At 57.3% G+C, this 12,011-nt stretch overlaps 1 protein-coding gene and 1 long non-coding RNA gene across 2 annotated transcripts in view; both read left to right on the top strand.

The window, feature by feature from the left end:
* Positions 1 to 12,011, top strand: part of Tmem132c (transmembrane protein 132C) — a gene marked incomplete at its 5' end in the record, with an annotated part of 262,619 nt that overhangs the window by 54,129 nt on the left and 196,479 nt on the right.
* LOC106146524 lies at positions 2,525 to 3,193 on the top strand. Its single transcript, XR_001230998.1, has 3 exons — positions 2,525 to 2,701; positions 2,835 to 2,902; positions 2,991 to 3,193. It is a non-coding gene; the product is annotated as an uncharacterized LOC106146524 (long non-coding RNA).

The raw sequence follows: 12,011 nt of genomic DNA, 5'->3' as shown, positions 1-12,011 counted from the left end.
CCAATCAAAGCTTCCAACCTACCCCACTTCAACTATTTTTACTCCCCGTTTGAAGTGGATTCTTTGTATATTTCACTTGCTGGGATAGTTACTCTGGAGGAACCAGTGCGTCCCACAGCCCCGCAGCGGGCATGGGTGAGTGGCCCTGGAGAGGGTCACCTTGTGCTTGGCACAGGGAGGGCGTGGTCAGGGCCAGGGTGGACACCAGATGTCAGACCCTCTGCTGGGCTTGGGGAGGGGCAAGGAGGAGTAATCAGCTGAGTCCCTGATTTGTGAACCTGCCCCCATTTTGGGGGGCAGGTGGAGAGCGGCACACTCCATCACCACCCCGACACTGCGGAGGAGCAGCCCTTGCTGGGAGCCAGGAGCCTGCGTGGAGGGGGACCTGGAGAAGCAGCGTTAGGGGTGCCCCGCTGGAGAACAGGGGGAGGAGCAGTGACACCGTAAACCGGCGACTGCAAAGTAGGGGCTCCCGACCCAGGGTCTGGGAACCTGTGATTAAAACATTATAATTAGGAATCAGTTCACAGCATTTGAAAATTAGAGCCTGAGGTCCTACACACACACACACAAACACACACACACACACACACACACACAGAGCCATCACTGGCCAGGCTGGCAGAGAGCCCTTCTATGTGCAACTGACCTGTTCTTGGCTCCCCAAAACCCCTGGAGTGCACTGTCACAGCCCAGGGTTGTGCACCCCAACTGTAGAAGCCCACTGGCCCCACACACCCAGGTTCTGGTGGAGGTGAAGAGATGAGCCCTTCTCCCAGTGGCTCCCTCCCTCCTCCTCCTCCCAGCCCTCCCCATCCTCCCTCATCTCCCCTCCCCACCTCCTCCTCCTCCTTCCTGTCTGTAACATGTCCCTGGGACCAGCAGAAGCCAGGCCCTGTGTTCCCAGAGGGGAAGCCACTGGCAGCTGTGAAGGAGGTCTCTGAGGAGACCCTGGCCAGTCCGGTGCCCTGGGATCCTCTGATTCCCTCTGGCACCCTGATGTTTGTCCCCAGAGAGAGCCATCCGTGTCTCCAGGTGCCGGTGGGTTGCCCGAGGGTCCCACGGTGTCACTGTCCTGGAAGGCGAGCAGGACAGGGGCAAACACATCTGCACGTCAGGCTGCAGCGCTCTGTGAACCCGCAACGGGAATGTTCGCTGTGGCCGCCACGGTTGCATCCCAGACTATCAGACGCCAAGCCAAGCGCGAGGCTCCTGCTGGTAACTGGCCGGAGAGTGTTGTGACAGTTCATCCCCAAGTGACTTCCTCGTTTAAACACCATGGGCCCTGCACTTCCTCCCCATCCAGATTCGCCTCTCTGAATTTGCTCTTCGGAGAACTGCAAAGCATGCTCGCTCTGGAGCCTGGGGAGGCCAGCACCCCGGCCTGCAGTGCAGCGCAGGGCCTGCCTTTCCCACTGAGCTCCAACCAAATAAAATGCAAATCTCCGCGCTGAGCCGCCCCTCCCCCGCGGCCAGCTCCGGATGGTGTCTGCAGTTCGGTTTTACAAGGGGCCTTTAAAAACTCCTGGCCCCTTGAAAGCTCCCAGCCCCCTTTGTCCAGATGGGCAGGGAGGTGGCCAGGCTGCCAGGTCGATTGTGCGCCGAGAAGCCCTCCCCGGCGAGGCTGTGATTTATACGCGCGGGCTTGTCACGGGGTGAAAGGAATTGCCACTTTTTCATTTTGATCAAATGTTAGGTTGGAAAGCCACCCACCGCTGTAAAGTCAGCTGGGCCTGCGGGCCGAGATGAAACACATTGCCCGCTTTGTTGCCGAGATGGTGTTTCGGAAGGCGACGTGAATGCGCTTCCCCTGGCCGGGCTCACACAGGCAGAATGTGGGTCGCTGGGCTGGGAGGGGCGGGCCGGGCTTAGCCGCGCCTCGGGGGATGAGGGGGCACTTCACATTGTGTGTGCAGCTTTCCTTCCTCCGACCAGCCCTACCCAGACGTCCCCTCGGCCCCTGCCGCCTCAGCCTCCCTTGCGGAGGTGCCCACACTTCCCATCTTCTGAGGGATGCCCCCCAGCATCACCACCCCCTCCAGACCACGGCCCACGCTGCCTTCAGCGGGCCTCCCTTCACTGACCCCCTGGGATTTCTCTTAAGGGCACCGATTGTCACCAGAGCGTGTGGCCACCCCTGGAGACACTGTGACTTCTCAGCTGGATGCGGGTTCTCATATCCCTGGATCACAGAGCGTCTGACGGTTCCCTGGGTCCAACCTCTCAGTAACAGGACAATGAAACTGCCTTTGTCTCTCTTGTGTGATGGCGGTGGGGCCCAGTCCCCGAGAACAGAGAAAGAGCCCCTCCCGCCAGCAGCTCCCTCCCTCAGCTCCCTGAAGCCTCCCTAAAAATGTGGGATTGAACAGAAAGCATTTTAGACGGTTCCTACAGACAGAGACTGAAACTAAGCCACTGCACAGAAATGAGGGCAGGTTCGGGGAAGTCCAGGCAGGGCTTAGGAAGCCACGTGGGCATCTGGCTTGTGCCTAGAGGAGGCCCTGGTTTAACCCTCCTTCACAGTGAGACTGAGGAAGGGCTTCTCAGAGCTGGGATCAGAATGAACAGATGGAGCCAGCCGTGGAGAAGCGTCCTAACCTGAGAAACCTCTGCGATGGGAGACGAGGTCCAGGCCCCGGAGCCGCGGCCAAGGCAGCCAGTGTGCCTGGGGCCGCCACGGCTCAGGTGTGAGTTCAGCAAGGTATGTGAGGTCCAGACCCCTGGAGATTTTGGTGGGGACAGAGGTCAGCCGCCCGCTCACACCGAGTCAGGTATCCCTTCTTGGAGCACAGTTTTTGGGCTCCAGATTCTAAATGTGTGATCTCCGGGTCTAGGCTCGCATGATGGTCGTCTTTGGGAAAGAAAGCTGGTTTTTCTGGTGTGTGTGGGCGGCAGTATTGAGGTACGGATTAACGACAGCCCCATTCTACGCCCCAAGTTGGGTCCATTCCAAGCCCCAGCTCAGCCTGAGTTCTCCAGCCCCTCCCCAGCTGCCAGGGTGTCTGGACCCACCCTGCCCGTCGCAGCACCACGTGGACCACCGGGGCCCCAAAGTGGGCCAGGCCAAGTTTTGACGCGCGGCAAGCATGAAACACCCATTGCATCCCAAAGCCAGAGCACGAAAGAAGAATGTTCAAAGCCACACAAATAACTTATGCAGTGATTACATGTTGAAATGATAATATTTTGGATATCTTGGGTTAAATAAAATGTGTTATTAATTTCAGCTGTTTCCTCTTTGACTTTTTAATGTGGCTACTAGGAAATGTAGTAGATTTATCCCAGCACTCAAAGCCCGGGCCCACTTTGCCGTCAGACAGCAGCACTGGCTGTTTCTTGGACGTCAGAGGTCAGGGAGGTCATGTGACAAAGGTCATGCTCAGACTCCTGCTATCTACACAGCCGCGCTGTGTGCATCAGAAAAAGCTGCTTCATCCAGACTGCCCGAGCCAGACAGGAAGTTCTTCACCCAGCCAGGGCGGGGCTTGGCAAGAGTACCCAGGGCACAGTTTGTCCCCACTGGTATCTCCTTGGCCGGGTGCCCCTGCGGGTCCCCATCGGCACAGCTGCAGGGGACAGCGCAGGGCTGACGTCGCTCCGCTTTGCAAGTTGGCCAGAGCCTGTGTGGTCCAGTCTGAGTGCCAGGGAACTGCCCTGGAAGCGAGGCCACTCAGGGCTGTGAGTGCCACCTCCGGGGACAAGCGTGCTGGAGGCGAGACCAGGTCCGGTAAGGAGGGAGCAGATGCCCATCTCGGGCATTCCCTGCGTCCTGTAAACTCCCTGCGTCTGCGTTTCTGCATCTGCGAAATAGCAGCGATGCTGACGGCCCTCGTGGGCTCAGGGGGGAGATTAAAGAATCTCTGATGGGCCTGGTTCCTGACCAGCAGTAATCACTTCAGGTAAATATCAGCGGCTCCTGGGAGGCTGCGCTCGGTGGGGCGGGCCCAGATGCAGAGGGTGTGCTCCCATGAGACCCGGGGAGCGACCTCACTGCTGGCCATGGAGGGTCGAGCTCGCCTTCCTGCGAAATGATCCTGTGATGTGCAGACGTGTTTTCCACTCACTGCTTTCAGGTAGCTGTGTTTGTTGTCTCGCATTCAAGAGACGAGGCAGGTGTTCTAGTCAAAGCAGAGCCGGATGTCTGGAAAGTGGACTCCAAGGGAGCAAGTTACAGCTCCCGTGTCCGTGAGCCCATGGCCCAATCAGTGCCTGGAGAGGGGGAGAGCGGGTGGCCGTCATTTGCCCTCTGAGACGGAGTTATTGGGAAACAGGCAGGCTATGAGACGCCGCCGTCATCGGCGATGATGATGATAACGGGGTGCTGATGATGATGAGGCCCTGAGAGGCCTCTGCGGTTCACTGATCCCTCTGAAGTCCGCACACGGGCCCTGAAGAGGCCCCTTCAGGCCCCGCTTTGCAGCGGAGAAGCTGAGCATTCCGGGCTGAGCCAGGGCTCTGGGCGCACAGCCGGCCCATCCTGAGCTCGCACCACGCACGCAGCCAGCCCGCCCGAGGGAAGGCGTCAGATCCGCTGCACCCTGCTCTGCAAACACAGGGAGCACGACTTCTCCTGCCTGAGTTCGGTTTGCTCGTGCGGAAAGTGGGGTGAAGGTGCACCCACCTCAGAGCCCTAGGCTTCTCACCTGGGCATGGCGGGAGACGCGGGTAACTCAGGTCGGGCAGACAGTAAGTGTTCAGCGAGTGTCACCTGTCAGCACTGCCCTTTTGCGGGGATGAGAAGCCCTGTGTTGTCACCCAGAGGGAGAACTGTCGTCTGAGACCGGCTTCTGTCCAGGCCCAGGTCAGTCAGGGAGCGCTCCATTTTGGTGAGTGCTGAGCCAGGTGCCGGAGCTGTGCTTTCCGGGAGGTGTTTGGCAGGGATGTTCCACCCTGCTGTGTACACGCCAGGGTCCCTCACTTGCTGGTGATTTGAAGATCTGGTACGTGTGTCTCCATGAGCGTGAGTGTCACGAGGTAGCGGCTCGCAAGCTGGCAGCGTCCCGGGCGGCATCCATCCCAAACCTTACTTTGGGATTCAAGCCAGAGTTGGGCTGTATGTCTCGTTTATTGCTGATTGATCGTACTATTCTTGAAAGTCTTTTTTCTTTTATTTACCAAGATTATTTTGGCATCTACACAGTCCTCTGAGGTACTGAGACCCCAATTCGGGGAACAGGTCCTCCGTGGACATCTTGGGGCCAGCAGGTATGCAGACCAATGCACCAGGCTCAAAATAAGAACCTTATTTTGGCATCTTCGTCATCACCGTCCCATACCTGGTCAAGAAAGGGGAAACAGAGAAGGTGGCCCTGTGGGTGTAAGCGGCCTGAAGCTGGAGAGCTCCGCCTCTGGAGCAGACAGGGTGATGGCGAATGCTCCAAAGGAAAGGACTGACAGGGCAGTCACCATCACCTGCCACACTCTACAGAATCGGATCCCTGGGGAGGAGGAAGGGAGGGGTACGGGCAGAGAGCCGGCAGTGCGTGCCAAAGGAAGAGCTGCTCAAGGTCGCAGTGCCCCTGCTTCCTTGTGCAGGATCGACGGGTGTGCAGTGAACCTCGGGTCACAAAGGGCGGGCTCCTGGCCTCACTGGGGCAGGGTCAGGGAAGGTCTGGATGTTATGTGCTGAGCTGCATCTAAAGAGTACACAAGGCTCCCTGGGTGTCAGGAGAGGCGGGGGAGGACACAGAGGCAGCAGCTGAACCCTCGTGTCTCCACCTGTTCGGTGCTTGGGAGGAAGCCGAGCAGTTCTGCGTTCAGGTGTCACCGTGGGGTCAGGCGATGAGAGCGGAACTACACAGCGCGTGAGGTCAGAGCGCCTTACACACAGGCCTCCTCCTCCAGCTTAGACTCCATCCCCAGCACGGCCTGTTGTGCTTTACCGGGCCTGTGACTGGAATTAGAAAGTACAGAAGCGAGGGAAAACATGGGCTGCCTGCATCCTTAGGTCGGAATTAATGACACCCCCAAGTCCCCATTTCCATAAGTCATGCACAGGTGCCAGGGTCAAGACTCAGACACAGCATTTGGAGGACACAGGTCACCCCCAGTGCCCACTGAGGAGCAAGGCCATGAGGTGCGGGCTCCAGGAGAGACCACGCGTGCAGAAGCATGGAGCCGAGGCCTGGGCGGGCGAGCGAGGCATGGCCACACTGGGTCCCGGGAACGGTGGCGGCCCACAGGGCGAGGAGTGAGAGGGGGTGAAGCCAGGCTGGGGTGAAGCTGCACAGGCAGCGACGAGCCCCTCGGATGGATGCCGAATGCTCCGGGTGCTGGGCTGGCTGTGGTCTGTCCTGCTCTCCCGTTTTCCCCGTCGGAGACAGCGATGACTGCAGCTGCTAATCAGCAGGAAGCTGCAATCACTAAGAGAACGTTTGAAGTCATCAGTTAAGGATTTTTTAGGAGGAAGTGAACCAAAGACATCCTGCAGTAGCCGCCCTAATTATTTCCTGGGCTGAAAGTAACCAGGTGCCTCCAAGAAATTATTTCTCTTCTTCTGATTTATGAAGGCCTCGAGTCCACAGTTTGAAACCGCTGAGAGTGTGTGTGCCGGGACGCCGCACAGGGACCTGCAGCTCCTCCACTCCTCTCGCGGTAGAATTTCTTGGATTATCCACTCAAAGTCTGGATGACTGTTTTCAACGCTTCGGAATATATTTTGTCACAGAGCATCGACTTTAGGTACCCAGAGAAGGATGCGCTAGTTTTTACTACCGAGGAGGAGCTAGGGATGCAGACGTGGACAATGAAGGAAGTACGAGGGGAACCCTTAGGGCTGGGGTCTCGGGCACGGACAGGCACTGGTGTGTGACTTGACTCACCAAGGGGGGCCAAAGTGTGAAATTATTCACAGCCTCTTAGAATTTTGAACACTAGGAGGCCCTTTGACCAGAGTAGACGTTCAACAGTGTTTGGGGTGAATGAGGGGTTATTTTATAAACATCTTAACAAGCTGTTAAGAAAGCATGGACCTTAAACAAGAGAGGGCCCCCTTCCCCCTGCTCTCCAAGGCGGATGCCCCAGGGATGTGATCACATGTTGTCCACCCAGTGAGCTCACTACACTGCTCCTGTGTGATCCCAAACCTTCCAATGACTGCGGGCCCCAAGACTGAAGGAGAGGCTCACCGGACCCCAAACTCCAGGGCCAGCCAAGCCCCCTCCGCCACCAGACTCTCCCGAGATAGGCGTCCCAAGGACATGACAGAGTTTTAACTTTGCTGAAAGCAGATTCCGCCTACAGCGGAGGCGCGACTGCAGTGAGCCGCCGGCTGGCGCTTTCCACATTCCAAGTAGGGAGGTGAGAGGCATTCAGTGCGTGGTTTAAAGGAAAAAAACCACATCGGAATGCAGGGGATGAAGTGGAGCTACAGAACAGAGGCTAAGAGCGTAGGAAACAGAACCCCTCCAGGTGAAACTTTAAGCATGGTTGGAGGCATTCATATGTGTATGCGTGTGTGTCTATCATGATGGAAACTGTCACTTTACATATGATTTACAGGGTTTGAAACCATCGTCCTGGGCCCCCGCCTGTCCCTTTGGGTCTAAAGTAGGTGCAGGTCAGTCAGCGCCGCTTTGGTGCTGATATTCTTTCTGAAGACAGTGCCGACGCTTTCTGATGGACACAGGGGTGACTGTGAGCTCAGAGGCTGCAACCTTGTGTCTCAGAATCCCTCTGCCTTCCTCATTCCGGGGACGGTTTGTTCTCTGTGCAGAGAGGGTGAGACGGACAAGGATGCCCTGAGCTTGGAGCCAGCGGTCGGCGTGGTCTCACCGGCTAGGACGCGACAGTGCCCATTTCGAAAACATCCCTGAGAGGTGTGAAACAAGAGCGGACACAGAAAACATGTTAAGCACTATTATTCATTTACACCTTCATTACCCAGCCGGGAGTTTGCCGCTTCCTAGAATTAATTTATTGAATACCACTCACAGATGCTGACAGTGGAGCACAGTTTCAAATATGCCCTCATCAGCACTAATTGCCACCATTATGGTTGCTCTCTGTGAGCCAGCTTTGCTGGTGGGAAGACTGTGTCCAGGGACTCAGCAGGCAGCATGGGGACACAAACACACTCACCAGGCGGGGGTGACGGGGCTCCGCTCGGACACGGGCTTGTGCAGTGGCTGCTCTCACACTGGGCTGGGTGGCTCTTGGTCAGGAGAGTTGTAAAGGGCAGGCTGTCGGGGAGAGAGGGAGACCAATTTCCTGAGTGATGTTTACCCAGCTCAGCTTTGGTGAATCGGCTCACACAGTCTCGGAGCCTCGTCTCGTTGTTCCCGGCTGAGCTTGCTGCACTCTCCATTCCTGCCTGAGGCTGCTGTAACCGGCGGCCACAGACTGCGCGGCTTCGTGTAACAGGCGTATATTCTGCTTCAGTTCTGGGGGCCGGGAGCCAAAGCTGCACCCCGTTGAAGCATCCAGAGGGAGCCCCTGGTTTTGCTACCTTTGGGGTGCTAAGGGAGCCCCTTGGCTTGTGGCTGCGCCACCCTGGCCTGTCCTGGCCCCCTCCTCTTCTGTCTTGTCTTACTCTTTCTTGAAGGGGCCCTTGTCTTAGGATTAGGGATCCAGCCTAGGTCCAAGATGAACTCCACTTACGGTCCTCAGTGACATTTGCACAAATTTCTTTTCTGGGGAAACAAAGTCATATCCACAGGAGCTGGTGCTCAGAAGTAGGCAGATCATTTTGGGGAACACTGTTTACCCCACGGTACAAGCCAAGAGCAGAAATGAACTTTCCTCTGGTCAACGTCGGGCTCCATCCAGTGATCACTGGCCAAGACCACGCCCTGTGCTGCGATCCAGGGACAGTTACGAGGACAGGGCAGAAGACAGGCACCCAGGAGCCACCGCTTTTCCTAGTTCCGGCGCTGATCAGCCGGGACTGGGCTCTCCGTTCCCCACTCTCTCCCTCTGCAAAACCTTCCTTCAGACCTGTTGCATAAATGTCCTGTGTTCTGCAAGACTGTCTCGGATCAGCACCTTAGAGTCACACCTCCTCCCTGCCCCCGGCATCCCTGTTTCACTGCACAGCACGTATCCAGACCTGGCATACCGTGTTCTGTAACTGTGTCTGCTTCTTGTCATCTTCCTCCGACAAAGTTCAGCTCCAAAGCCGGAGTTTGCCCGCTTGGTTCACTGTCCTGTCCCCGAGTCTGGAGCAGAGCCGGCACACCTCACGGCACAGCCTGTGCATCTCTACGTAGATTCTCCTCTCTCGTCTCCCCAGTGCTACCGCTACAGCAGATCCGTGGTGCCGTGGGGACCTCCAGTTCCCAGCAGCCAGTACGTGGACAGGACGTAGCACAGGCACCACCTGGACGCCGCCTTCTCACTACGAGCCCAGTGAGAACGGCGCAGGTCCCGGCACCTGTGGTCCTTATGTTGTGTAAGGTCCTGTGAATGCGGTGAGTGAATCCTGGATCGTGGCTCCCAGGGGAAGCAGAGTGAGGCTCCCGGAAGCCTGGGCCCCACCGCTGCCGGCTGTCAGGACGCGATCTGACTGTGTGTGTTTATGTTAGAGACACCTGGCTTTGCATCTGTCATCGATTCCTTCACACTGAGCCAGTCCAAGAACACTGGCCCTCGCTGAGCCAAGCTTTGTAACACAGTGTGGACTCTGGAAGGCACGGGGAGCCTCACCCTTGGGCACATGGACCACGTGTCAGCACTGTGCGTGGCGGCGTTCACAACAGCAGCAACAGCACCAACCGAAAGCACACAGTGGCCCCAGACTGGGTCTAAGTAGGCTGTGAAAAGGACGCTTCTCTGTAGATAGGGTGCGACTGGACCGGGAGGCCAGAGCATCGCCTGGTCTGACCTCGCGGGAAACACATTTCTAGCCTCCAATGTCCTGCTGGCTGTCTTGTCCTGGAATGACCTGAGACAGCGGGAGTGTCGATGAACCTTACCGAGAGGGTGGACGGGCCAACACGAGTCAAAGTGAGGAGGACGAACTGTCCGCCTGGTGTGACCTCAGGGAAGCAGAACTTCCCTTCTTCGCACACCTGCGGCTCCCAGGACACAGGAAGCGGCCAGTGCCCGACTCCTGGCAGCATCTTTGGGGAGAAAGATCTGTGTGGAACCTCACCGGAGTCCTCCGCAAAGGACTCAGCTGTCAGTTGTAGGTGCGTGCGCTTTGAAAAGAGATTGAGATGACAAACCAGCGAAGAGCCAGGGTGTGAGAAAGCCAGACTGCTCCTTCCCGGGGCCCCTCGGGGTGGCCTCAGGCGTCCCCTGCCGGGAGGGAGCGCAGCTCTGAAGATGCCAGCTGAAGTCTGCGGGCCCCGCGGGCTCCACGGGGCAGACAGTGGGAGCGGCCGTCCAGCTGGGAGCCTGGCCGGGACTTCATACCAGGACAGCCACAAAGAGCAGCTTTGACGGAGGCGACATCTGTCAGCTTGAAACAGAGCCAGCGGCATGGCAGCAACTTCAGCGGCTCAAAGGGAAGCACTTCTCCGAAGCTTCCCTGGGTTTTGTCTGCAGGGAGCGTGGAGGAGGGACTGGCAGCCTCTTAAGAGGAAAGGGGGTTTGCCTTTCAGCGGGGGCGGCTGCGAAGGGGGAGACCCTGCCCGCCCCCCTCTCCCCACTCGGGAAGACCCTGCTGGCCAGCGCTCCTCCCTCGGGGTCCGCTTTTGTTTCACTCATTTGCTTTAAGTGTGTTTTTAAGCACACAAATAATATAGGAATACCATCTTGGTAACACAGATCCCTCGTTGCCAGGCAACATGAACTGCTCGGTGATGCTTCAGCACGTCCCCCCCTTTGTACTCTGCGCTTGTCCCGCCCCCAGCCCGTTGCCCCCTTCCTAGGCACAGGTACACAGGAGCACGCGGGCGTGACGCCCCATGTGGACAGAGCTGCGCGAAGGCCCCTGCTCTGCGAGGTCGCACCTCTGCGCGGAGCACGAACGCTCCCCTTCATTTGACCCCTCCGGGATTGTAACAACCCCGCTACGTTGCCAAACGTCGCCCGCACCGCGCCGACCACGGGGACGGGGCTGCCCACCGAGCCGTGCCAGGGCAGCAACGCGAGTGTCCAGCGAGCCGCAGCCTCGGTTTCAGTTCATGTTGGTCCATTGAAATCCCCACCCGCCCCTCCCATGGCCGCCGCAGGGGACAGCAGCGCACTGCCACGGCCCCCGTGCGTCTTAGTTCACTGCTGCTGAGGGAACTCTTTGAACACCCGAAAGAGGAGAGGCCCGCCCCCGGCCCACGCCCAGCAGCTGCAGGACATGCCGCCCGCACGGCCCGCCTTCTAGATTCCCCCTCGAGCTGCTCCACTGGGCTGTTTGTGTGGACACGTTGCGTGTTAACCTCTATCCAGTTACTGACCAACCGTCAGGACCTTTCTAATTTTCTTCTAAAATATCAAAAGAGTGAAACATTTTGCCCCTGATTTTCAGTGTATGTGGTATGTGTCTGCACATGTGTGTACCTGTGTGCATGCCTATGCCGGGGTATGTGTGGGTGCAGATGTGTGCCTCTCTGTGTGACTGTGTAATGTGTGTCCTTGTGTGCGTGTGCGTCTGTTTGCATTTGTCTCTGTGCATGTGTGTGGTTTTGTAGGTGTGTGTATGCGCATGCACCGTGTACCTGTGTATCTCCTGTGTGCGTATGTTTACTATTAGCACTGTGTGCATGCATGTACACAAGTACTGCATGTGTGCCTGTGTGTCCATGTGTGCATCTCCATGTAGTCAGTGTGTGTGCATCTGTGTGTGAGTTGGTGTGTGTCTTATACGTACATAGGTGCTTATCTGTGTGCTCCTGGGTGTGCAAGCACATGCACATGAATATCGCATGGACGCGTACTTGTGTCTGTGCATGTATGTGTGTGTGTGTTTGTTCCTCCAGGGCAGAAACTCAGGAATGGGTCAGGATTGCTGCATTTCAGTCTTCACCACCATTGGTGCCGTTGTCTGATTTGTCTCTTAGGAGTGAAATGGACATAAGGAAAGCACTTTCAGGGACAGATGAGGTGTTTCAGCTGTTTCCCATGGTGCTCCAGCC

The sequence above is a fragment of the Chinchilla lanigera genome, unplaced genomic scaffold, assembly GCF_000276665.1.
Source record: "Chinchilla lanigera isolate Chin_1 unplaced genomic scaffold, ChiLan1.0 scaffold00081, whole genome shotgun sequence".
In the NCBI taxonomy this organism is placed as follows: Eukaryota; Metazoa; Chordata; class Mammalia; order Rodentia; family Chinchillidae; genus Chinchilla; species Chinchilla lanigera.
This window is presented reverse-complemented; position numbering and strand designations above follow the sequence as displayed.